Below are 26424 nucleotides of genomic sequence, written 5' to 3'. Positions count from 1 at the left end.
TGAACCTCCTTATCTGTTTCCTGCTTACATTATTGGATGCAACTGATGGTGTGTGTGTGTGTGCATAGATGTGTGTGCATAATAGGATGTCACAAGAATGATTCCTTACATTGTGGCATAGAGGAGGAGGAGAATGAAAGTCCTTTTCTCTTCACATAACACTCTTCTGGAAGGCCTATTGGGTGACTGCACCTTTGGCAGTAGCTCTGATGCTCCACAGGTTTCTTCAGCCTTGCCATCTATGCATTAGGATGACCATCTGAAGTGAGAGAGCCTATGCACAGCTCCAAGGACCCAAGGATGAAGCCCATGCATGCAGGATTTCCCACTGCCAATGTTCATGTTGATACAGTACTGAGGAGAACCTCATGTGATCAACAAAATTTTGGACTACAATTCTCTGCTCAAAAGAATATACCAGAAGTGCATTTTGTGTGTGCGCACTCAAAATGCATACAAAAGTGAGCACTTTTAGGATACAGTGGTACCTTGGGTTACATATGCTTCAGGTTACATACGCTTCAGGTTACAGACTCCGCTAACCCAGAAATAGTTCTTCAGGTTAAGAACTCTGCTTCAGGATAAGAACAGAAACCGGTCTCTGGCGGCATGGCGGCAGCAGGAGGCCCCATTAGCTAAAGTGATGCTTCAGGTTAAGAACGGACCTCCGGAACGAATTAAGTACTTAACCCGAGGTACCACTGTATATTATGTTGGAAAATGTGTATCCTGAGGGGAAAATGCATTCAAAGCAGTGCCAATTGTCATACAGGTTCATTATTATTATTATTAGAGATTAATGAAGAGATGGACTTGTGGAAAACCTGACAGCAACTGGACATAGACTGAACTGTCCATTGTTAGCATGTAAGGGACTCCTCTGTTATGTGTAACGTGTAGTACCATCAAGTGATACTCCTCTGTTCTTTCTTGATTTGAGATTTCTGGTTTGGGATCTCTCTTCAAACTTTTGTGCATTCCCACTTAGTTTGGAATCTGTTTCTGCCCAGCTTGCTTCATAAATGTTCTAGATACCTTCTTTGCACCTTTCCACTTGTGCTCCTGCAACGAATATGACTAGGCCTCAGGTAAAATATATACCCATTACTGTTCTTTCAACCTGCCACCAGAGATTTGCTGCTGGCTTTTGCCGTGGTTCCACAAGACTTTCTTTGTGACTGGAGTCGAAACAAGGGCCTAATCTCATTTCCAGTAGTTGAGACTTTATCCAGAGAGAAAAGACTAAATTTGGCTTTGGCCTTGCTTGTTGTTGGCAGCCTTTTCTGAATTTAATTTTCCTTAGGATTCTATTTTGTCAATCCTGTTGGGATGCTTTCATCCCACCCCCCCACAATAAACAATAAAATGTTTATTGTGTTTACATTGTTTTAGCAGATGACTAGAGTCCTGTCACATTCCTTCTTTAGCTACACAAAGAGGCCCTGTCCAATCCAATCCAGCTACATGGTAGTTAATGGGCATAGCTGTAATTGTTGTATAATGCTTTTAAAAATGAAACATGGAAGGAATGCAAGACCTTGCTTTTAAAAAATCTCTCCTTTCTTTTTTTTTGGGGGGGGGGATGTATGGGATTCTCTTTCACCACAGTAGACAAACCTAGAATCGTAGAGTTTGAAGGGATCATGATGGTCAACTAGTCCAATCCCCTACAATGTAGGAAACGTTTGCTTCCTCCCCTTAGGGAAAATGTCACAGGGACCACATACAAGCAGAAAGTGAGACCAAAACATATATTCATATTACACCACATGCGCACAAATGCACACCCCATTCTCCCTCCCCTCCCTCTTTCTTTCTTTCTTTCTTTCTTTCTTTCTTTCTTTCTTTCTTTCTTTCTTTCTTTCTTTCTTTCTCACACACAGACACATTTTTTTATCCAAGGACAGAAAACAGGTTTTCTGTCTGTAGTTTTTCTGCCCTCCTCCCTCTCAAAGGACACACACACACAGTTACCACAGTTCAGGGACACATTTCAGCCAGACATAGACAATAGACTTTTCTTGCACTTCAACACCCAGCGCCCCTCTCCCCAGCTCAGAGGTTCAACTTCATCTCTGTGATTAGGAAGGTTGTGATTGGTGAAGAACACAGTCCAGCAAGACATGTGTTCCTCCCTCCCTTCTTTATCTCTACCACCATACACGGACATATTCTAGCTGGGGAAAGACACACACACACCACGAGCTTTTCTGGCAACTTGTCTGATAACAAGAGGAGTGAAAAAAGGTGTGCACTAGCTGACCTCTTCAACATAAGATGGGCTTGCCCTCAGTTCCTACCTGGAGATACGAGGAATCTGGATGTGTGAAAATATCGTACCCTGCACCTGATTCCTTTTGCACATGACCTCAACAAAGTATGCTTTTCTATTTTGCCATTCAGTAGCCCCGACAAGAACAAAGGGCTTTCCCCTAGAGCACTGTCACTGTCCAGTTTCATGGGAGCTCTGGGCTCACAGGGGAGTCTGGCAGTGCCAAGTCCAAGAGGAGAGCAAATTAAAAACAAAACCTTGGACAGCTCCAAGGGGCCCCTGCTGGCTGAACTATTCTCTCTCAAGAAGGTGGCTGTAGTGTAGAGAAGATGTTGACTCTGCAGGTAGCTAGAGCCACTGAGAGCCATATGTTGGCTGAAAAACTCCCTGGAGGAGCTGGCTGGCTGTTTGAAGAGCTCTTGCTTTATTTTGTAGTCTCTGAGGTCTGCAAGGCTGGTGTTAGAATTGTGCAGTGGAATCCCTGATCCAGACCTTGCGCAGGAATGAATTTTATGCTTATTCATAAACAGAAGAAAAGCAAAGTGGTTCCCAACAACAGCACATAATAAATATTATTAATAAAGTACAGTGGTACCTCGGGTTAAGTTCTTAATTCGTTCCGGAGGTCCGTTCTTAACCTGAAACTGTTCTTAACCTGAAGCACCACTTTAGCTAATGGGGCCTCCCGCTGCCACCGCGTGATTTCTGTTCTCATCCTGAAGCAAACTTCTTAACCCGAGGTACTATTTCTGGGTTAGCGGAGTCTGTAACCTGAAGCGTATGTAACCTGAAGCGTATGTAACCCAAGGTACCACTGTATATGACTTAAATATAGCAACATTTCAAGGGAATTTACTTAATTGCAAGGCGCAACAAAAAGTTAAATGGCTAGTGATACCAATAATAAAAAGGCTGAGTCCTGCTTGACCAGGAGAAGGTAGGAGCCCAAGGCTGCCTGGCTCTTCTCCCTTCCTGACACCCTGCCCTCTCCACTCAAGCAGCACCCTGCAGTACTGAAATCCTCTGTTCTCTGCTGGAGTGCTGGGAAAGGAGATGCCACCTCCAGATTGTGCAATTCAATTGCTTTCAAAAAGGGGACAATTCAAAGGCGACTCCGCTCCTGGCTAATCTTCTGACCCTTTTTGTGTGGGAAGATAAACTAATAATTCTCCATCGCATTTCGTAAGTGGTTCATTTTGTATTTGGGGATGCAGTAACTCTCATTCACAGAATTTCTACCCTGCAATTTCCTTCCTATTGTTAATATTTTTTTTTCTGAGAAGGGGGAAAAAAACCACCCCCTGTTTATGCCACAATTAGCCAATTATTGTTAGCTAGAGAGGAAATTGCAACATTTTCAATGGAGCAGCAAAATCCTTTATTATAACGCACAGGAATAAATGCTACATTATTCTTATGCCTAGGAAATTAATTTCCAGTGTTGAGGAATGTATACTTTTTCCCCCAAGTCCCTTGCAGAAATATAGGAGTCATATAGTAAAAATCCTAAATGAGGCATGGCCATGTTATATCTCAGAGAGCAGCATGTGGTTGCAAAGAACAATCTAGCACATTTCAGATGGATTATATTGCATATCAATCATATAAATATACAGATATAAATATATCCTTCTAGTTAGAAAGCCATGAATACAATACATAACCAAAACATTTGCTGGAAACATACACAGTCAAGTGCAGGCGCAACTCCTGTTCTAAACTCGTTTGGTGTTTAGATTATATTGTTTTGAGCTATTGTTTTGGGGCAGAGAGATCAAAAAATGAAGCAGGAGGAGAACCCAAGCAGAGGAACAGCCAAATTTTGCTGGGTTCATGTTGGCAGGGTAGACGTGGGATGGCCTTTAGAAAACCTTTCCTCTCCCTACAATCAGCTGTTAATAAATTGACTGCCACCTCCAAATCATTTTCTCTATCTATCATCTATCTATCATCTATTATCTATCTATCTATCTATCATCTATCTATCTATCTATCTATCTATCATCTATCTATCTATCTATCTATCTATCTATCTATCTATCTATCATCTATCTATCATCTATCTATCTATCTATCTATCTATCTATCTATCTATCTATCTATCTATCTATCATCTATCTATCATCTATCTATATCTATATCTATCATCTATCTATCTATCATCTATCTATCTATCTATCTATCTATCTATCTATCTATCTATCTATCTATCATCTATCTATCTATCTATCTATCTATCATCTATCATCTATCTATCATCTATCTATCTATCTATCATCTATCTATCTATCTATCATCTATCTATCTATCTATCATCTATCTATCTATATCTATCTATCATCTATCTATCTATCATCTATCTATCATCTATCTATCTATCCATCTATCTATCATCTATCTATCTATCTATCTATCTATCTATCTATCATCTATCTATCTATCTATCTATCTATCTATCTATCTATCTATCTATCATCTATCTATCATCTATCTATCATCTATCTATCTATCTATCTATCTATCTATCATCTATCTATCTATCTATCTATCTATCATCTATCTATCATCTATCTATATCATCTATCTATCTATCTATCTATCTATCATCTATCTATCATCTATCTATCTATCTATCTATCTATCTATCTATCTATCTATCTATCTATCTATCATCTATCTATATCTATCTATCATCTATCTATATCTATCTATCATCTATCTATCTATCTATCTATCTATCTATCTATCTATCTATCTATCATCTATCTATCTATCTATCTATCTATCATCTATCTATCATCTATCTATCTATCTATCTATCATCTATCCATCTATACCCAAATCCCTAAACATACTCTCTTGAACTCATGAGGTGTAAGTTAACCTGCCACTTATGTGCTGGTATTAGGGCCTTATTAAAAATAAATAAATTGAATGATAGGGCACTCCCTAAATAAAAGCATCAAATCCTTTCTTCTTATTGCCCCATTGGAAAAAGAATAACGCACCATCCTTATATCAGATTACATTGAGGAAATCTAGTTCATTGTAACAATGATAAAATTAACTTGTCTTAAGAGAACACAAATAAATCAGCCAAAGAGATTTATGGGGGAAATGGGCTATATCCCTTATATTTGGGAATGATAAATGCCAAGACAGTGTAATCTTATAAAAATTATATGCCAGTATTTCCATATCATTGGGACCCTTCCAACTCTATGGTTCAATGACCCAGGGATGGCATACTGCCCTTCCCCACTCCCATTTCCTGTTCCAGGGGTGCGTCAAGGGAATAGGAGGACTTTGAATCCAGCAGATCCCAAGCTTCCCCTGATCCACCCACAAAGCCCCTTTCCCCCATTCTGAGCCCACTGAAACACCAAGGGCAAAGGTTTATGAAGCTGCCACAAGGATCCCTCTGAGAGTGATAATGGTGATTGGTGCTTTCTTCTTCTTCTTCTTCTTCTTCTTCTTCTTCTTCTTCTTCTTCTTCTTCTTCTTCTTCTTCTTCTTCTACGCAAGGGTACGCAGTACCAGCCCCCTTTTTGTTGTTGTTGTTTAAAAGTGTGGCATTTACGGTAACAACTTCATGGTGAGTACCAGCACCTATTTTTCTAGAAAGAAAGAAAAAGCACTGGTGATAATGATGTATTAAATTGGTTTGTCACTTTTCTTTGCCATTGCAACCCAAAGAGACTTACAACAACAACAAGTATTTTAAAACCGCCATAGAATTCAACGCTGAGGAACCCCACATGGAAGGCTTCAATTAGGACTGCAGCCACTTCAGAGTGATGTTACCCAGTCCCAGCTCTGATAGCTGCTCCAGAAGGATACCATGGTCAAAGGCAGGCCCTTTTTAAAAAAAAAAAAAAAGCCAGAACTCACCGGAACTCAGTTCTGGCACCTCTCAAGTGGGCGCCATTGCCATTCTAAGAGAACAAGAGAGGTGTTCGTGCTGAGTTTTGGCTCCTCTTTTTCTAGAAAAATAGCACTGGCCATAGTTATTTTTTTAAAAAACCACTTGGAGATCAAGAATAATTAACAGGGACACACTCCCTCTGTTTCTCTCATGACAGAGTTCATTATACAGGGCAGCCAAAGCACTTTCTGATCTAAAACCAGGCCTAAACCAGTTGGACACAGACCACCCACAGATCTCCCTCTCTACAAGTGAGGTCAAGGAAGATTTGCGGCTGGGTTGCCCTTTCAGAGACCACAGGATTGCTTCCTAAGGTGTATTGTTGCATCATTAAAATGATTCATAACCTGTCTGGAAGGCAAATTGTGGTAACGAAGATGAGATAGGCAGATAGATAAATTCACAGGCAGGTAGATAGTTGTCACCCTTGTTTGTCCGTTTGATTCTGAAATTCTTTCGCAGATACTAATCATTTTCCCCTTGAAATTTTTCACAAAGATATCATGTCACTCCCTCATCCTGTGGCATCATTAACTGTAAAGCATCCTCCGCAGTTCATTTGCTGTTGAGAATTCCAGTAAGCTTTCAGACGCGAGCATCGCTTAACCTGTTTCCCCTCCTTTTTCTCCTCTTGCTAATTAAACTATAGAAAAGCTGTCCTGCTAGGAAGTGGCAGAGAAAAATTAAAAACATCCTCTATTGTAGAGAAGGCTGTAATAATAGCTGCTGTCCACAACTTTCCATGTAAATTACCAGAAAGGAATCAACTGACTTCTAATAAACCAGAGTACTGGGACAGTTCCTCAAAGCCACATGGGCTCATTATCAGCTTATTATTCTGACTTCTCTAAAAATAATAATTATTATTAACTTTGAATTTCCTTTCTTTCCACTCAAAGGCTGATGCTCTTTTAATTATGATGCAAAGGGCAGCTTTTACTTTCCTACTACAGTTGCTGAATTTGAACAGAAGCTTCATTCCAGCTTTCTTATATTAGCCACATCTTATGATTTATGCTTTCTTCTAAGATCAGTAAGGAAAGCGGTATTCTGATAATGGTTCAAACAGGAAGACGAGGGCAAGAACACAGCTTATTTCTTTTGAAACCTCTCAGTATTTGAAACAACATTAATATTAAAGTATTGGTACAGAGTGGAAGACAGGAGTGCCTGGCGTGCTCTGGTCCATGGGGTCATGAAGAGTCGGACACGACTAAACGACTAAACAACAACATTGGTACAGAAGTTGTGGGTTGGTGGGGAAGGAAATATGGTCCCATGAAGTATATGAAGAAAGATATACAGCTTGCAAAGCAGCAAGTGGAAATGGTAGCCTTATATTATGGCCTTGCAGGTGCTTGGCCAATGCTTTATTTTTACCGTCCCAAGCAGACAGCAAACACATGACCTTTGTCAATGGTCATTTTCTCTAGTGAAATTCGCTTTTGCATTGAACACTGAACTTTGTTGCCTAGATTTGTATGACATGTTTTCCCCAGGGAGACCCGCCTGGCCCCAAACTTGTCATTCTTTCAGCACTAAATTAAAGACATTTTTTTCCTGGGCATTTGGGCATTGCCAAAGATGTTATTAAATTTGATTAATCATAATGCTTATGTGATTTTTTGTTAAACTTTGTAAATTGCTTCAGGGCTTTTTTAAAAGTGGAAAGTGATGTGAAAATTTAATAAACCTAAACCTAATACTTCCTTACAGTGGTACCTCGGGTTACATACGCTTCAGGTTACAGACTCCGCTAACCGAGAAATAGTGCTTCAGGTTAAGAACTTTGCTTCAGGATGAGAACAGATATCTTGCTCCGGCGGCGCGGCAGCAGTGGGAGGCCCCATTAGCTAAAGTGATGCTTCAGGTTAAGAACAGTTTCAGGTTAAGAACAGACCTCTGGAACGAATTAAGTACTTAACCCGAGGTACCACTGTATATATAATAGATTAAGAACTAGTACATATAACCATCCTAATTCAATTATCTGTTCTCAGTGTGTGCCAGTCCAGGGCCAGAACAAATCATTGTGCCACGTGAGGCGAGGCAGAGTCAGAGGGCCCTGGCTCCCCACTATCAGAGGAAGAGGTCAAGGATTCAGAAGGTACATCTAACTGGGAGGATGATGCTCTGTATGAGCCAACCTGTGACATCCATGCCTCGGCTGAAGTTCCAGCACTAGAAGAACTTGCGTGCCAGCACTCTCCGGTCTGAAGATTTTGCATTACTGTTTTTAGAGTCTAAGGACTGCAGCTCAGAGGCCATGACCAAGCCATAGCCTCCTCTACACCACAGGAGTCCATGGCTCCTAAAGAAGGCTGTGTCTTTTTAAGTGTAGAGACATCATTCATCAGGGCTGGTCAAAGGAGGCTGGAGTCTTATCTGAAGCTCCAGCATGGGTTCCACTTGGAGCTGTCCAGAGTCTACCCACTTTCCATGTTTGCCTTTCGTACTTTGATCTCTGCTTCACCTGACCTTCCTCATCTAACAACAACAACAACAACAACAACAACATTTTATTTATATCCCGCCCTCCCCAGCCGAAGCCGGGCTCAGAGCGGCTAACAACAGTAAAATGATAGCAAAGGTAAAGGTACCCCTGCCCGTACGGGCCAGTCTTGACAGACTCTAGGGTTGTGCGCTCATCTCACTCTAGAGGCCGGGAGCCAGCGCTGTCCGGAGACACTTCCGGGTCACGTGGCCAGCGTGACAAGCTGCATCTGGCAAGCCAGCGCAGCACACGGAATGCCGTTTACCTTCCCGCTAGAAAGCGGTCCCTATTTATCTACTTGCACCCGAGGGTGCTTTCGAACTGCTAGGTTGGCAGGCGCTGGGACCGAGCAACGGGAGCGCACCCCGCCGCAGGGATTCGAACCGCCGACCTTTCGATCGGCAAGTCCTAGGCGCTGAGGCTTTAACCCACAGCGCCACCCGCTGTGTAAAATGATAAACATGATATCAACATGATTGTAAAATGATACAACATTCTAAAATCATTTCATTATAAAATCAGTTCAAATCAGATTAATGGCAACCATTGGGCTAGAGTTCTGTAAGGATTGCCAAAGGAGGGAGTCAGGCTTTGCCCTGGTCAAAGGCCTGGTGGAACAGCTCTGTCTTGCAGGCCCTGTGGATGTCAAGTCCTGCAGGGCCCTAGTCTCTTGTGACAGAGCATTCCACCAGATGGGAGCCACAGCCGAGAAAGCCCTGTTTCTGGTTGAGGCCAGCCTAACCTCTCTGTGGCCTGGGACCTCCAAGATGTTTTTGTTTGAAGACCGTAAGGTCCTCCGTGGGACATACCAGGAGAGGCGGTCCCATAGGCCTTGTGCTCTACATTACTTGACCTTGCAGCACCAGAACTTTGTTTCTTAAATCTGGAAGTGGTGCTAGTGGTATGTGACCTGGCGTCCCTAGACCCTGTACTTAGGACAAGCTCCCATCTGAGCTAGAACCCTGTCATCCAGCTGGGACAGAACACCATCTCCCTGTGAACCAAACTCCTCTGCTTCCACTGCTGACAGCACCTTCTTTTTTCTCCTGAAAGACCCCTGGGACCATTTTGCCCAGGTCTTTCTCTGGAGAATGGAGGGTCCTTCCTCAGAATGCGGCATTGTGGGAGAGCCGACCTTGGAGAGTGCTTACAACCCTGTGGTGGCAAATGCTGCTTAAAATTTCACTACAGAGCCTTGGCTAATAGATGGATTGGCCCTTGCCAATCTTCAGTGGGGCACAACCAGATTGCTGTTCCCTCTGAAGTTCTCTGCACCTGCTAAAACCTGCTCCTTAAGTTTGGGTATGCTTCAGAACTGCATGGGAGGTGTTACTGAGGCTGCAGTAAAAATAGGGGATTGAAACAAAAATATGAGAAGTATAAATCACTATAAATGTCATCAGTATCCGAATCCATGAGTTTTACAGATCAGCAATGGGTTCTACTTTATTTTATTGTACTTCATTTTTGGTTTGATCCATTTCAACACCCAGCTTGTCTACCTGTGATAGCTTTTTAGGTTATTGAATGATCTTTCTCCTAGAACAAGGTCTCAAGGTTTGGCAGAATCTAATGTTGGGTTATTCTGCATAAAGATGTAAAGAAAGGGTAGAGGTGGCTTTCTTCCATTTTTAGGAAATGTTGTGCTACACACACACACCCCACAACCCAATCTGTTGGGAAACAGTTTCCTGATAAATATTCAAGCAACGGAATAAGATTGCCAAGATACAAGTACTTCTCTTTAATAAACCATGTTTCATATTGTGTGCTGACAAAATGCTTTAAATGAAAACAAATATAATCTTGATGAGTGTTTGGACAAGGTCTTTTCCACTTATGTCTACTGTACATCCTGGGTTCCCAGATTAAATAATTGAAGAAACTTCTAGCTGCCTGGGCTTTTTAACAACCATGTTAGTTTAACTCCAGCTTTACTAAATTATTTAAATCCATTCAAAGATTAGGGCATTCAGGCTATATGCTTTTCTAGGCTGTTTTACCTCTAATTGCAACCATTGTGTACATAATAATTCAGATGGATAGGGAAATGACTCTGGCTGTTTGCACCTTCTGATGCATTACCCGAGTGGAGTCCCAATTGCATGGTCCAATACTTTAAATGCAAAATAGTTTCACCATAATCCAATATTTCAAATTCAGAAACTGGACCTTGCTATTTCTTCCATTCATGCATTCATTTGGATGTGCCGGCTTGTAAAGGAATCAGATTTTTGGCTGGAATTTCTTACCGTTGTGACATGTCTAACTAGATATTGATCAAATTTCAAGAGATGTAAGGCAGACCAAGCCCTGTAGCACATGGTTGCTTTGACAGATAGGTAAAAGGTAAAGGTACCCCTGCCCGTACGGGCCAGTCTTGACAGACTCTAGGGTTGTGCGCTCATCTCACTCTATAGGCCGGGAGCCAGCGCTGTCCGCAGACACTTCTGGGTCATGTGGCCAGCGTGACAAAGCTGCATCTGGCGAGCCAGCGCAGCACACGGAACGCCGTGTACCTTCCGGCTAGTAAGTGGTCCCTATTTATCTACTTGCACCCGGGGGTGCTTTCGAACTGCTAGGTTGGCAGGCGCTGGGACCGAGCGACGGGAGCGCACCCCGCCGCGGGGATTCGAACCGCCGACCTTTTGATCAGCAAGTCCTAGGCGCTGAGGCTTTAACCCACAGCGCCACCCGCTTTGACAGATAGTGTGCATTAAAGCTGGAGACTCCCCCAGTGTCAAAGCTAAACATTTTCAGGAAGCACTAGTGTAGTGGCTAGAGAGTCAGACGATGGAAATCCAGGTTTAGGGATGAAGCTCATTAGATGATCTTGGAGCTGTCACAGCCTAACCTAGTGCTGTGGTCTAAACCACTGAGCCTCTTGGGTTTGCTGATCAGAAGGTCGGCAGTTTGAATCCCCGCAACAGGGTGAGCTCCCGTTGCTCTCTCTCAGCTCCTGCCAACCTAGCAGTTCGAAAGCATGTCAAAGTGTAAGTAGATAAATAGGTACCACTGCAGCAGGAAGATAAACGGCGTTTCTATGCACTCTGGTTTCTGTCACAGTGTTCCGTTGAGCCAGAAGCAGTTTAGTCATGCTGGTCACATGACCCGGAAAGCTGTCTGCAGACAAACGCCAGCTCCCTGAAAGTGAGATGAGCACCACAACCCCAGAGTCACCTTTGACTGGACTTATCTGTCCAGGGGTCCTTTACCTTTTACCTCTTGAGGATAAAAGTGAGAACAATTTATGCTGCCTTGAGATCTTGGATGAAAAAGACAGAATACAAAAACAATAAATAGAATAATGATAAAATAATAAACAAGACTTTCGAGACTTTTTATTTTAGAGAAAAGGGTTGCCATATTTTGAAGAGCAAAAAAGAGGATGCTACGATGACTCTCATTTTAAATACCCCTACTATACGTAGGCTGTAGAAGCTGTGATATATGGCTGAGGGGAGCAGGAGAAGAGAAGAGGAAAGCAAGTCTTCAACCACCAGTTATGTCTATGTCTCATCCGGAAAGTGTAGCCAGAGACTTTTGGGCAAATTTTTTAAAAATCACCTGAACAGAAATTCTACCCCTGAAAAAGAGGATGTGTCCTGGAAAAAGAGGACACATGGCAAGCCTATGTGGAGAAAGTGGATAAAGAAAACATTTTCTCCTCTCACTTTCGTGATGCCACACATAATTCCCTCATAGGGGTGTCCACTTGATCATTTTGCTTGCCCTTATCAGAACCATTTCTGATTCAATAATATAAATTTTAGGTGAGGCAACTAGACCTGTACACATTATTCCAAATGCAGTCAAGCCATATATTTGTACAACGGTATTATGATAGCAGCTGTTTTATTTTTAGTTGTCCCCCCCCCCCCGATAATCCATAGCATGTAACATGCCTTTTTCAAAGCTCCCACACACTGGGTTAAACGTTTTCACTGAACTGTCCATTATGATCTGCAAGGTCACATTCCTGGTCAGTCACCAACCCCCCTCACTTTCTACCCTGGGTGGAGGAAGCCTTCAGGGTTTAGGAAGCCAATAGCTTTTCTGCTCAGAATCACGACACCAACACCACTTTCAGTTTGTTCTGTTCCACAGGCCATTTCCTGATTTGATTTAGTGATTATATCATTTTAAGTATTATTTGAGATTTCTTTAAGACTATTCAGGAAAGGCTCATTTGCTATCCAAAATATTTAGAGAAGAGGGCTTTTACGTCAGCGTTTTGTCAGTTGTGGCCACAAATGGGCTTCTATTCAGCCAGAACTCCCCAGAACTCAGTTCCGGCACCTCTCAAGTGGATACCATTGCCATTATAAGAGAACAAGGGAGGTGTTCAGGGTGAGTTCTGGCACCCCTTTTTCTAGAAAAATAGCACGGGGCTTGCTTGTTTTTCAAGTATTGCGGGAAATGGGTAATATCTCAGTTACTGTTTCTTAACAGTGAGTGTATTACCAAAGCATTAATGGATTCACATTTATTAATTCATTTAAATTGTCTTTAAAACTTAACTTGGTACACATCCAGAATATAGCATGATATGACAAGGCCTAATTAATTTCAAATGTCCAGGTTATGTCCTTCTATGCAGATTCTAAGACTGAGATATTAGGGCTCCAGGACAAGGATATTATATTACAGTTGGGACCTAAAGATAGCCAGAAATTAAATATGTTTGGTCATTTTTCATGTTCTGTTTCTGACATCAGAAATAAACACTGAATCAAACTCATGGCAGAGCCCTCCACTCTGAAGCAGCTCTGCCAAAATTTGTTACATTTGTCCAGATTCAGTAGTTGAGAACTGCAGACTGAGAGTGCAATCTTGTACATGTCTACACAGAAGTAAGTCTCAGTGAATTCAGTAGGGAATTACTCCCAAGTAAATAAGTTTCAATAGATGCAGTCATTAGATTAAGGGGTCCAGTTTTGTAGGGGGATAAAGATCTGCATCTGAGTGAGGAATTTCTAAAATGAAAAGTTTGGGCTTTATGCCTACCTCATACCCTCCAACATTTCTCCAGTGAAAATAGGGATGTCCTATTTATTACTACTACTACTACTACTACTACTACTACTACTATTACCCCACTCATCTGACTGGGTTGCCCCAGCTACTCTGGGCGACTTCCAACATATATAAAAGCACAAAAAAACATTAAACATCAAAAAAACAACTTCCTTATATTGAGCTGCCTTCAGATGTCTTCTAAAGGCTGTATAGATACTTATTTCCTTGGCTTGGGTATTGCATAACTCCATACCCTTTCTCCAATGAAAATAGAGACATCCTAAGGAAAAGTGGGACATTCTGGAATCAAATCAGAAACTGGAACAACTTCTGTAAATCTGGGACTGTCCCAGGAAAATAGGGAAACTTGGAGGATCTACTCTCTGCACATGACTCCACATCCTTTCCCAAACCTAGAACGTATTGTCCCAAATCTCATACATGACACAGGTTGATTAGGATTAGTCTGGTGTGATGAACTCTGAACATGAGCAGAGATCATTACTACACTTTTCAGGACTGAGCTATGCATTGCAAATATGATTTGATGTGCTCCCCACGACGGGGTGAGCTCCCGTTGCTTGGTCCCTGCTCCTGCCAACCTAGCAGTTTGAAAGCATGTCAAAAGTGCAAGTAGATAAATAGGTACCGCTCCGGCGGGAAGGTAAACAGTGTTTCCGTGCGCTGCTCTGGTTCGCCAGAAGCGGCTTAGTCATGCTGGCCACATGACCCGGAAGCTGTACACTGGCTCCCTTGGCCAATAAAGCGAGATGAGCACCACAACCCCAGAGTCGGCCATGACTGGACCTAATGGTCAGGGGTCCTTTTACCTTTACCTACACGTGCCCAAAAAGGGTTTTGGATAATGAATGGTTAAATGGATTGGGTGTAGAGAAGCATTCAACTGGAATCAAGTTCTCTTCTCATTTTAAAAGTTTATGTGTGTTTAGTTTTTTTTGGCAACAGATGTGTAGATGTAAACAATCCATGAATTCAACTTGTGTCATGTGGTACCGCTTAATTTCTAAATAAGAGGTCAATCTTGTCCGAAAAACATATTTGGGCCCCTTTACATGGAAGCTCTTCGCCTGTCCATAGCTGTGCAGAGAATAATTGATTTTTTAATATATATTTTTCGTCTTCGAGAGGCAGAGACAATGGCACACTGCACATGTCTGGAGTGCACCCAGCAATGTTTCAGTTATCCAGTTATCTTTTAAGTTCTACACTGCTTTGGTCTAGGTGTAGTACTAGGTGATGTGTCACTCTCAAATTTACCGGTAATTTCATTTATTTTTATTTAGCTAAAGTTCTTGATTTTTAGCAAGTGGTTGTAAGTGGTTTACAAGAAATATTAATCAGGAAATACAGTTAAAAAGAATGAAAAATATTTAAAAGTAAGGAGATCAAGAGGCACCAAAATCTTTGTGTCCAGATAAGCCTGCCTAAAGAAAAGCGTTTTAAGCAGGTGATGAAAAGAGTAAGGTTAAAAAAAAGGTAAAGGACCCCTGGATGGCTAAGTCCAGTCAAAGGCGACTATGGGGTTGTGATGTTCATCTCGCTTTCAGACTGGCGTTTGTCCACAGACAGCTATCTGGGTCATGTGGCCAGCATGACTAAACCACTTCTGGTGCAATGGGACACCGTGACGGAAACCAAAGCGCACGGAAACGCCGTTTACCTTTCTGCTAGAGTGGTACCTTTTTATCTACTTGCACTTTGACGTGCTTTTGAACTGCTAGGTTGGCAGGAGCTGGGACAGAGCAATGGGAGCTCATCCCATTGTGGGGATTCAAACCGCCAACCTTCTGATCAGCAAGCCCAAGAGGCTGAGTGGTTTAGACCACAGCACCACCCACGTCCCCTTGCTGAAAAGAGTACATCAAGGGTGCCTGCTGGATGTCAACTGACAGTCAGCAAACGCTGCAATCCCAACACACTTACCTAGGAGTAAGACCAACTGAACATCATGGGACTCATTTATGAATAGACCATGCATATGGTTGTTCTGTAAGTTCACTGTTGATGTAAGAAGTGGTCCAATAACAGATTTTTATGATCTCTAATTTTACAGGCTTGAATGTGAAGAACAGCTGATCAATATATTTTCAGTATTTGGGCTGCAGAACCCAGTAAAAGTGTGATCTATTAATATGTGCATAAACAGCATGAGCGTTGCTAGAAAGAAAACAGCTGGGCTGTTTCCTCTTTTTGGGGGGCGAATTCTAAACACATAACGGTGGTATCAACTGTGTCAAATACCATTGACTATATAAATGTTTAATGACCGGCTCAGCTTATTACAGGAATTTATATTTCCTTATGGGAAAGGATAGATTCAATATCAGTATAGCATCTCTCTCTTATCCCATTGCATGTGAAAGTATGTCAGGATTAGGAACAGATCAAGGGAGTCTGCATATTTAGCAGTGTTTTGTCAAAGCAAGATAATTTGCGGCTTCTAGTAAGTTAACCACAAATACGTATTTTCTGTTAACTAACAAATGTCCGGTTTCACCAAACAGTATAAAATAACAAGCACACAAATATGGAACCGAATGAACATATTAGAGCAAAGCCAGATAAGCCGGGTGGTAGCTATTATTTAGTTCTTTTCAAAACAAGAAGCAGAGCAATTTTAAGTATATTTCTGAGCACAATTCAAAGTGTTGGTGCTGACCTTTAAAGCCCTAAATGGCCTTGGCCCAGTATACCTGAAGGAGCATCTCCACCCCCATTGTTCAGCCTGGACACTGAGGTCCAGCTCCGAGGGCCTTTTGATGGTTCCCTCACTGCGAGATGTGAGGTTGCACGGAACCAGGCAGAGGGCCTTCTCGGTGGTGGCACCCGCCCTATGGAACACCCACCCATTCATCCCCTTAGAGTGCTGAATGGCACTATTTAGCAGGAATAAATTTCAATGAAAATCCTTGTTGTTACATATTTTACATGGCTGTTTATTTGTATATATTTTAAAATTTTATATATGGATATTTTATGATCGCCTATGCTTGTAATGCCTAATAAAGTTTTGGCAAGGTAAGTACATAAGAAGCTATCTGCACAGACAGGCAGTGGCTCTCCAGGGTTTTAGATAGTGGTCAGCTGTATATGGAGATGACGGGGACTGAACTTCTGCACAAAAGGATTGTACTGTACTGCTGAGTTATGAACATTCCCCAAAGGAGATACTGTACAAGCATATGTTCACTGCATGATGTATTAAATCACATATACTGTTAGGAGGATGCCAGATATCTGTACAGTGGTACCTCAGGTTACAGATGCTTCAGGTTACAGACGCTTCAGGTTACAGACTCCGCTAACCCAGAAATTGTACCTCAGGTTAAGAACTTTGCTTCAGGATGAGAACAGAAATCGTGCGGCGGCGGCGCAGCGGCAGCGGGAGGCCCCATTAGGTAAAATGGTGCTTCAGGTTAAGAACAGTTTCAGGTTAAGAACAGACCACCGGAATGAATTAAGTTCTTAACCAGAGGTACCACTGTATAAGACTTCTAGTTTGGAGCTTGTCTGAACTATAGTATTTTCCTTGATGAGTATTTAGATGCTCCAACAATGCATTTATTTTATCCTGATTTCCTCGACATTCGGTACTGTGGCTCATATTAGTGCACTTCTTAGACCCCTATGAACACCATTAATCACTCTGTTTTGCTTGTGCCAGGAGAGGCTAACTCTCAATGACAACACACCACACACCCAACATGTGTTTCTGCAACATACTGGCTTAGAAAACATACAGTAATTGGCCGTTTATTATACCGACTTAAACCTTCTTATTGATGCCAGGAATAACTGTACAATTTCAGGAGGGGTGGGGAAGGAAAGAGCACATTTTTGAAATGTAAATAATAGATAAAGGACACCAGCGGAATGATCACAACCCAGCAGTAATCCCCCCAAGAGGAAAACAGAGCCATATAAGTCCAATTTGTGTTGAAAAATCCATTAGCCAGGAAGTTAGTAAGCCAGATTCTGCCCTACGACTCTGAAGGGAATAACTTAATGTTAAGAGTTTGGTGCCGTGGATAAGAAATGGAAAAAGGAAGGAAGAAATTTGTCTGCATTAAATTATTTCACATTAAGAATTCTCTGTCCAGGAAAATGTGTTTCACAGTACCAGAGTGTAAAATGATGGAACATAGTGGGCCATTTTTGCACTAACCTGATAAGCAACCTGATAACCAAGAAGACAGGGGTGCATGAAGCCTGCATTGCTTCATAAGGAGTTGCCTCCTTCCAGAGCATCATTTGCCAGTAGCAACCTGCCATTCAGAGGTCACCTGTCCATTTTCCATTACAGTTCCACGGTTTTAATATCACCCTTGTTATTGGCAGAGAGCAACGTGTGAGCCAAGTAGGGAAACAGGACAGCATTCTGGGATTTAAAAAATGGCCACAACTTTATTGATTCCAGATATAGGTTGGATTTGGCTGAGGCACTGGGTATGTATCCTTCACAGCCCCCCTGGCAGGGGGCTGTCACATGACAGGGTCAAGCCCAGGATTGATGGGTTATCTGTAAGCTGCAGGTCTATATGTATGACCCTCCCAAGCCTCTGAAGAAAAAGAAGAGTTTGGATTTGATATCCTGCTTTATCACTACCCGAAGGAGCCTCAAAGCGGCTAACATTCTCCTTTCTCTTCCTCCCCCACAACAAACACTCTGTGAGGTGAGTGGGGCTGAGAGACTTCGGAGAAGTGTGAGTAGCCCAAGGTCACCCAGCAGCTGCATGTGGAGGAGCGGAGACACGAACCAGGTTCACCAGATTACGAGTCTACCGCTCTTAACCACTACACCACACTGGCTGAAGGAAGCTCTATGGCCCTTCCCACCTCGGCTTTTGGACAGAGATTTCCTGCTATAACCCTCTAATACCCTGCTATCACACAGTTCTGGGCTGGGAGTGATGCACCACTTCCCCCCTCCTCATGTTTTCCACCCAAGGATTCTACCCAATGCCTTATCCACCACACGAGATGCCGAAATTGCCAACTCGCTGACAACTGACCTACAACTGCAACCTATCTACAATGCCCCCCTTTAGGTCCTTCAACCAACATTCATTTCCGGCAGGTGAAAAGTGTACACCATCAGGCGTGAATAAGTCCATCCTGTCAGATGACACGGCCCACAAGGCACTTCATCACGCAGTGCCCAATTAATCTTCAGGAGGGCATAATTTATGGGTCACTGCTGCATGAATGAAAGAGGAAGGCTGTGGGAGAAGAGTAGAAGGCCCTTGCTTCATGTTACAGAACCTGAAAAATAGGCCCATACATGGAAGCTGGGTTTTGCATTTGATTTCTAGCATTATTACCATATTTAAAATTTCATTTTATCCACCAGTCTTGCATCCAAATGTTTGAACAATTGTAGTGCAGCTGGACTTTGATTTGGTCTTCTCAAAAATACCAGTGCTCAGTTGGGATAGCAGTTTGGGGAGCATAGACTGCGTATATATCATAACTTTAATTCACATTCTCTCTCCTAAAAATTTCTGGGCACTGTAATTTATTCTTCATAGAGTGCCCAGTATTCTCTGAGGAGGGAAATGTGCTTTGAATGATCTTCAAAGGTATAATGTGTATACAGTCAAATCACAGGAATCACACATCAGCTACAAGATGTTTGTAGGACAGGAATAACTTACATCTTACATATATTGCTGGACTGCAGCTCTCATAATCCTTGATCATGGCCATGCTGACTGGGGCTGATGGGAATTGTAACCCAACAACATCTTGAGGGCACTATTTTGGTTACCCCTGTTGTATGAGAACCCCATCAGAAGAGTGTTTTAAACACGTCCATTACCAACTTTATCCCTTCCAATCTTTTACCTCTCGTGACAGTGTTGGATCTTCTGGTTCTCTCATATTTTAAAATCATGTGGATATCTCATGAAGGACGAATACTGCCTTGTCCCATGAGACCCTGAAAGTACTATTGGGTTCTACCTTCTGTTCCTTATCCATCATATGAGAAGAACACCTACAGATGCCAGCCTTTTCACACACCTAAAGGTTGAAGGTGGCTCCAACTGTGGAGCCAATTATATATTAAAAAAGACAATTGCCCCCAAACCCCAATATTTCTAAGCTAGAAAAATGCTTGCATTGGAGCTACTGAAACTTGGCAACACTCCCAAGGAATTCAGAAATGTTAAGGCCTATTGAAAACTGATGTAACTTATCATTCCCCCCCCTTTTTAAACTCCAGCTTTAAATATCTCTTCACACTGACCTTGACATGTTGTGAGGATTTTTTAAATGACTGTTTATGAAGGACCTGGGAGTTATCCTAAGGATGACCAGACCTTCTCTTTCCTTCTACGGTGGTCTTCTTAGTGATGGAATCCCACTGGCAGATTCCAGTTAAAGGCTATGTTTTACCTCTCACTAAAGTGAATGGGGAGGTTTGCATGTATGCCATTGAGAGAGAGGTCCATTGTTAAGCATATACATTAACTGAGCATAGAACAAAATCACCATGCCCCTTCAAGTTCAGTACCCTTTATGACCAATGCATAAAGGTGCCCACTGATGAAGGAACGTAAAGAAGACAATACTGTATTGTAATATTAGAGGGAGATTGATGATTCTGTGCAATAGAAAACTAGTCCAGCTGACAGTGACTCAGAACAGAGATGGGAAAATAGCCTAAAGCTTGGCTATTGCTCTCAGTTGTTACCAGAAGCCAGCATCTCAGGCCTGTTCTTCCCTCGCAAGTAACTGCAAATATCCTAAAGGTTGTCTCAGTCCCTCCACAACCTGAAAAAATTGGGAGAACCCCAGAAATGTTCATATCAAAGTGAGTCTGCCTTCTCTAGGACCTTAGCCACTGGCATGTTGGGACTCTAGGTTTAGTCATACAATCAACATTTTTGACCAAAGGCCACAAAGTGAATTTAGAGGTGAAGTGAAATTTGAACAAAAACTCTTGTTTTTTGATTTTGCAAGGCGGCATGTGTCACATCATCCCAGCTTCTGCCCCTAGTCCAGATGATAATATTCTAAAATATTTGCACAGCTGCTGCAAAAATCACTCTGAATCTCTTCAAAGTCCAATAAAACTGATATTGGGAATGCAGGCCAACTGGAACAGATTACTAGGATTGAACAACAACATTCCCTCCCCCCACCAACTGCTGTATGGCTCTCTAACTAGACCTACTGTATATATTTTATAGATGGTGTAAATATTATATTGGATAAAGAAAGCAGGCACTGTCTCTCTGCTTCTTCTGTGTCCGATCACAGCTATTTATCCAATAAAATGTTTACTGATATTACAGAGTACTGATGGCAGTTAATACAGCTTTTTGTCGCAACCCTCCTTGCGTTCTATATATCTACTTATATCTATCTGTTACGGAAGATTCACTTTGTTACAGAAATGAATACTTTCATAAAATACAAATGCCTGTGATAGCTGTTAAAATAATATTCATCTGCTCATATACCGCTATATAAAATGCATATTAAAAACAGTTAGTTTCTTTTATTTCAAGCAGCCTGTAGTAATGGAAGATATTGGGCATTTTAAGGGATAAAAAAGGTAAAGATAAAGAGACCCCTGACCATTAGGTCCAGTCACGGATGACTCTGGGGTTGCGGCACTCATCTCGCTTTACTGGCTGAGGGAGACAGCGTACAGCTTCCGGGTCATGTGGCCAGCATGACTAAGCTGCTTCTGGCGAACCAGAGAAGCGCACGGAAACGCTGTTTACCTTCCTGCTGGAGTGGTACCTATTTAACTACTTGCACTTTGACGTGCTTTCAAACTGCTAGGGACCAAACAACGGGAGCTCACCCCATTGTGGGGATTCGAACTGATTCAAACTTCTGATCGGCAAGCCCTAGGCTCTGTGGTTTAACTCACAGTGCCACCTATTTTAAGGGATATGTGGTCTAAATTCCCTACATTCTAAAGTCACTTTTCCTTGAGAGTCTGTGCAGTGCTAGTGCCCTGCATATTGCCAGTTTATTTCTGTTGGCATGATTCCCACTCCTGTTTAGTTTTAAGCTGTTAAATAAGTTTAGTTTATTTGCATTGTTTTATACAATGTTGTACGGTGTGTGTGTGTGTGTGTGTGTGTGTGTATTTCTCGACATTATGATTGCTTGTAATTGTTCTTAATATGGGTTTCTGAATTGTTGCATTGTTCATTTGACATGAGCCACTTGGGAAGGATTTTGTGGGAAAGCAGCATCCAAATAAACAGACGAATGAAGACGTGAAGAGAGCTTCTGTCAAAGCCAGGATAGTGATATGGGAAGCCTTATATTTAATCCATTCCAGAATAAGCTATGTCCAACAGTGGGCCAGTCTCAGGGCCACTGCCATGGATACCAGGAGCAAAAAACAAAAACAAACCAAGTGCAAATGAACAATGGCAGCTGGTTAAGAAATGATAGGCAGTGTTGCTTGTTGATCAGACAAGGGGAAAGTGCTATGGTGGATGTTTAGTCCTGGTTTGACCAATCCAGAGGGCTTTTACTTGACAGCCTATGTTGGACAAACCTAGATAGCATCTTAAAAAGCAGAGACATCACCTTGCCAATAAAGATCTGTATAGTAAAAGCTATGGTTTTCCCAGTAGTGATGTATGGAAGTGAGAGCTGGACCATAAAGAAGGCTGACTGCCGAAGAATTGATGCTTTTGAATTATGGTGCTGGAGGATACTCTTGAGAGTCCCATGGACTGCAAGAAGATCAAACCTATCCATTCTGAAGGAAATCAGCCCTGAGTGCTCACTGGAAGGACAGATTGTGAAGCTAAGGATCCAATACTTTGGCCACCTCATGAGAAGAGAAGACTCCCTGGAAAAGACCCTGATGTTGGGAAAGATGGAGGGCACAAGGAGAAGGTGACGACAGAGGACTAGATGGTTGGACGGTGTTCTTGAAGCTACCAGCATGAGTTTGACCAAACTGTGGGGGGCAGTGGAAGACAGGAGTGCCAGGCGTGCTCTGGTCCATGGGGTCCCAAAGAGTTGGACACAACTAAACAACAACAACAACAATGGTGGACATCCTTGGACCTGACTGAGAAAAGTGTGTGTGTGTGTGTGAGAGAGAGAGAGAGAGAGAGAGAACTAGGAGGAGGAGGTGTCATAGAAATAACAGAAATAATAAAATTAAAAGTTGAAATGGGTATGAGAAGGGCTTAGCAAGTGAAGGTTGGAATGTGAAGGTTGTGTTTGCAAGCGAACTGTGAGAGAAGGATGGAACAACATTTTGAGGAAAAGGAAGCAGGGAAAGATAAGAAAGTTGCTATGCCTCACAATTAAACCAGTAGAAGCTAGTAGAAGGAAGTTCTGCTGTGTATGGATGTAACTGCCCCTTTGCTTACCTTTGCTTGTAAGTGTATAAATGCTTGTGCTCATATTTGGTGTGTTACCCCCTCAACAGCTTGCTGGTTGAAGTTGCATCGCACCAGCCTTGCAGTGCCTAAATAAACATCCTATATGACTGTCAATTAATGTCTGGAATCTTTTGGCCATCCAGGTTTAACTCACAGGGTATTGGGTACTGAAGCCCCATATTTGCTGGAAGGAAGGAAAGGCAATTTTGATTACTCCAATCCAATTAGCAGCACTATGTGTGCGCTTTCCAGTAACTAACGAACAAATGAACTAACAACAAATGACTACTACTATTATTTATAATAGTTCTACACTGCCCTTCAGCTGAAGATCACAGGGAAGTTTACAATATTAAAACACAAAAATACATACCACAATAAGAAAAACAACACCCCACAGTTTAAAAGACCATAGTTTAATTAGCCAAAGGCAGAACAGGAATTATTTTGCTTGGTGCCTAAAGATACGTAATGAAGGTGCCAGGCCAGCCTCCCTGGGGAGAGCATGCCACAAATGGGAAGCCACTGCAGAAAAGGCCTGTTCCTGTCTTGCCACCCTCCAGACCTCTAACAGAGGAGGCACATGAAGAAGGGTCTCAGATATGACTACAGGGTCTGGGTTGGTTCATAAGGGGAGAGGCAGTCCTTGTAGTACTGTGGTCCTGATCCATTTAAGGTCAAAACTAGCACTCCGAATTTAGACTAGGAACTAATTGGCAGCCAGTGCAATAGGGCCAGGATTGGCATTATATAGCTCAATCCTTCTTGCCCTTGATGAGCAACCTGGCCACTGAATTCTGCACTAGCTGAAGTTTTCAAGCCGCATGCTGTAATCTGACCTAGAGGTTATCAGAGCACAGACAACAGAAGTTGTCCCTGGTGTCACCATTCAGAGTACAGACTCAAGGACTTGCTATGGAAATAAGAGGGGGCGGCATTTATTGGAAATCAGTTTTGTCACCTCCCCCCCCCCCCAAAAACCCCAAGACAATGAGCCCGGCCACCTTTTATTCACAGTCGCATAAGTACTACACTACAGCATGGCCATAAACTTGTACGTTCAACCACTGAAATATACACCCAATATGTAGCAATGGAGATTTATGTTACTGCTTTATGAATAAACACTGTGTTTTATGAATGGACTCTGTATTTTGTGAATTACCTAAGATCCACCAATAGGGAGCTCTAGAATCTGACAGCTAACCAATTGGGTGCTACCAAACAGCGACCCCTATTGCTGAAAGCAGGTAACCAGCAGAGAATGCTTCAGCTGAGCCTTTGCACTGTTGACTGAACACCCCCTGCTGTGCAGATAATGGAGAAAGCTCATAAACTGTATCCTTTCTGGGATCCTGGCCAACTCTATTACGCTGATATAAACCCTGGTGCACCAGAAGCACAGAATAGCAGCAAATAAAATCCACTCATACGTCAGCAACTGATAAGACTTGTCAACCAGTTTTCTTCCTAAATTATAAAGCTCCAAAATACAGGACAAAAGAGAGCATGTCTGGGAAGAGTGAGGCATACTATGGGCACCACCAGTGATAAGGCCCTGCTCTGTGTAACTCCTGCATGTAACTCCTGTAACTCCATTGGAGTCTCCAGGTCCAGTACAAAGACCATAAGAAGGGAGAGCAGGGACCTTGAAGTTCCCAACAGCTATTAAGCAAGCAAGCAAGCACACACACACACACACACACACACACACACACACACACACGTCGCCTTTGTCACAGTCAGGACGCCTATGTCCTGGCCAGGCCTGCACCCAATCTTGTTTTTGTACAATCTTGTTTGTCCTCAGTGACCAAAATTATATTATCAACATATACAAGCAGAAAAGTTGTTTTCCTTCATTTGCAAGGAATCGTACAAAACAAAGTGGCACTAATAAAGAAAAGTTCCAGGATGGCAACAGAAAGCAAACTAAAAATGCTTTTACAGTTCATCAAAACTATCCAGCAATATCAAGTTATAGGGAAACTGGTGCTATTAACAGTAATCCTTCTAGCTGGTCAATTGGTTTGGCAACTTCCATACACATGACATGTGATGCTAATTATTTTCCCCAAGAGTTAAATGATAACTAATCAGAGGCAGCTACAGGAGAGCTATGAGATTCAGGTGAGGGTCAGATGCCTTGTCAATCCCAGCAGGTATATAAGAGGACGACTCGGCCTGCCCAGGTTAATTTCAGTGTTAATTTTATACATTTTTTAAAATCACCATGGTATTTAACAATAATATCTTATGTCCTTTAGAGGAGAAATTGTGAATTGTAGAATTTTAAATACCTGTCATCATCCTAGGGATCACTTAATTTTGTTTATAATACTCTTCTATTTTCTTCTAGTTGTGAGGGTGGGGGAAGGGGAGGGGCCTCACAAGTGGAGTAGCCTAGGGCCTCTCTTCATCTAAATCCGGCCCTGGGCAGTACCTGGTTTTGAAAGGATTTTTACTTCTCTATTAAAAATCTCTTCACTGAGATCTTTAACTACAGTTTGGAGGCATTGAAGAGAAACAGCTGGATTTTTCCCACCTGATTCAGATTGGCTTATCTGATAGTAATTCAGCATCCTTATTTGCTAGCCTTTTACCATGTGGCAAACAGGAACACAGGAAATTACTCGTAAAACAGAAATAATTGTTCAGATGTTCACCAAAGCCCCCCAGTTCAAGGGAAGAAATCTCGCTGTTTGCTTTCAAGGCTGGATACACAGTACAGAGATACTATCCCAATATTTTGTTTTCTCCGGACATAATTTAGGTAGCTCTTTGTTACCTTAAAATCATCATCATCATCTCAGGGACACTCACAGAATTTATTCCATTGTCAGTGTTTATCATCCTAAACAGCATGAACTGGCACTTGTACGGCCACTTCACAATTCACAGTGATGAGCGGGAATCATGAGTCAACGTATTCATCATTCCACTTATTTGAAAGCCACATTGCATAACACTTTGCAAATGGGTGCAAACCATAGCAAAATAGATGCATGGTTTTTTATTTTACATACGAAGGTGCATATGGGTATGGGTTTTTTTTTAAAAAAAACAACTCCATGAAGGGTGTCTAATGGGTGCGGGTGGTGGCAGGTGGAGTCACATATTAAGTGACGTTGAGCACATAAGAAAAGCCTTTTATGGGTCAGGACAAAAGTCTATCTAGTTCAGTATCCTGTTGCAGGACCCAGACACAGTGAAGCCATAGACAGCGGGGGGTCTAGGTATGGCAAGTTGGAATAAACACCGGACAACCAGTGGGGATATGAACAGGACACAATTGATTACAGTGTGGAGAGCCAGTGTGGTG

At 42.2% G+C, this 26424-nt stretch overlaps 1 long non-coding RNA gene across 1 annotated transcript in view; it reads right to left on the bottom strand.

Moving 5' to 3' along the window:
* LOC144327306 (uncharacterized) overlaps positions 1-26424 on the bottom strand; it is a 390895-nt gene that overhangs the window by 169794 nt on the left and 194677 nt on the right. The gene's annotated exons all lie outside the window — the stretch shown is intronic.

Source organism: Podarcis muralis, chromosome 3 (assembly GCF_964188315.1).
Source record: "Podarcis muralis chromosome 3, rPodMur119.hap1.1, whole genome shotgun sequence".
Classification (NCBI taxonomy): domain Eukaryota; kingdom Metazoa; phylum Chordata; class Lepidosauria; order Squamata; family Lacertidae; genus Podarcis; species Podarcis muralis.
The sequence above is the reverse complement of the archived record's forward strand: the minus strand, read 5'-3'. Positions and strand labels throughout refer to the sequence as shown.